A 2,082-nucleotide genomic window follows, 5' to 3' on the forward strand; every position below is an offset into this window, starting at 1 on the left:
TTAATTCAAATTGAACATTTCTTCCCTTGCAAATAAGGGGATTATTCAAACATTACTATTGATTATTCAATATCATACTATAGAATAAATATTTTATTTTATTATTATATTATCTTTTAAGAAATATTTAAGAAAACTCCCTTTTTAACAGGAAAGAACGGGAATTTGAGAAGGCATTTCCTCTACCTCTTTATTGTTAATAAGTTTACTATAACCTTGGAATTTGAGAAAGCATTTTCTCTACCTCTTCATTGTTAATAAGTTTACTGAAACCTCAACATGCATATCTTTTAAATTAAAAAATTATTATTAACCTATTAAAACTTTTTAAAGTTTTTGAAAAACTTTTCTCCAAAAACCTAAGTATATAGACAAAAAAAGGGTGACAATATGACCTGGGCAGTTTAAATTAAACAAAAAAATAATTTAGTATCAGTTTAAATATAATAATTAAATATTTTTTTTTAAGAACCTTAATTCTAAACTATGAATTGAGCGGACTTATTTTGAATTTAGGCAATGCAATTTCACAAATTAATAAATCTAGTTGACTATTGAGTATTGAAATTGAGTATTTATACACTTTTATATTAAAAACAAATATAAGAACATTAAGAATATAACAAACGATTTTCAAACACCTCGTTAAGATTTTATTAACTCAAAAACTAATACTTTTTCTGCTTCATATTAAAAAAAATAAAAAAAAATATTTTTTGTTTATTTGTAAGGTGATCGATATATTTAAGCAACATGTTACCAATATCATCTATTCTTCCCAATTTAATAATAATTTCTTATATTTTGAAAACATAAAACAGTTAGTATTCTCTATTTTAAGTACCACCAGTTATTGTTTTAAAATTGTTGTGTAGTACACATTTCAAATATGTTTAGCTTTGACATCAGTTTTTCTTAACTTTATATTAGCAGTTCAAAGTTTGTCCTTAAGTTTGTGAATTAAAACTTAAACTCCATTTTCATATAACATCATTTTTCAAAGGAATATGGTCAAAATTTTATTTTGATCTGCAAATAGATTCTTTGTGCAGCAGCTATTTTAAGTTGACAACGCAATCAAAATGCACAACAATTTAAAAACTTTGTGGATTGTACTGGACTTGTATTTGTTTTTAGTACATTGTTCACTTTATAAGTTTTTTACTATAAAAAGTATCATATAATCACAAACTTTAATTATATCACTTATACCATACGATATTATTATACAAACTACCCTGTATAACTAAACACCGTATGTAATATTTGCATATAAACTAGCATACACACAAGTTCATGTAACAAAAATGTTACTCATACGCACACGAGCACCAATTTCCATATAAAATTTTCGGATTGGCAAAATTTGTAAACACAAGTCGGCAATTGTGAAATGAAATAACCTGTTGCTTATTGAATTGTTGGTGTCTGTTGCTTAAAGGCACACCTTTAAGAGAATTGTGAAGAATGAAGAACAGTTGTGAAAATGAATGAGAAATTAATTGGAATTATAAACAATTTAATGTTAATGTACGGAAATTTTTAACATATTTTTCAGCGCAATGAACTATAATAATTAAATAAAATAATTACAAAATTGTAAAAAAAAAATTTTCTAAATAATTAAGGAAGAAATATTTGTTTCAAACTTACTGCAAACATTTGCTGACGTTGTTCGGACAATAGTTTCTCACTGGATCCTTTCAATAATTCCGCCAGTAGCTCTTGTGTTGGTAATATTTTAGCTGCCTGCTGCTGATTTTTGGATTTATTACCCGCTTTTGTTGTGTGATCCAGGCTGTGATTTTGCTGATGCAAGTGCTGGTGCTGAGATTTGTTGGACTTGTCATTACTCATTGATTGACTGCGTTTATTGTGATGCGTTTTAATTGTTGGCGCTTCAGATGCTGCACGTTTCATTTCGCGCGGATGATGTGCCTGCTGTTGAGTATGCGACTGCTTATTGTCCTTATCACGTATTGAATTATCTAATGTGCTTTGGTAGCGCTTCTCGTGCGGATTAATTTTGTCTATGCTGGCACTATTGCTGCCGTGGCTAATATTTTTGCTGACATTCTCGAT

This window comes from Teleopsis dalmanni, chromosome 2, assembly GCF_002237135.1.
Source record: "Teleopsis dalmanni isolate 2A chromosome 2, ASM223713v2, whole genome shotgun sequence".
In the NCBI taxonomy this organism is placed as follows: domain Eukaryota; kingdom Metazoa; phylum Arthropoda; class Insecta; order Diptera; family Diopsidae; genus Teleopsis; species Teleopsis dalmanni.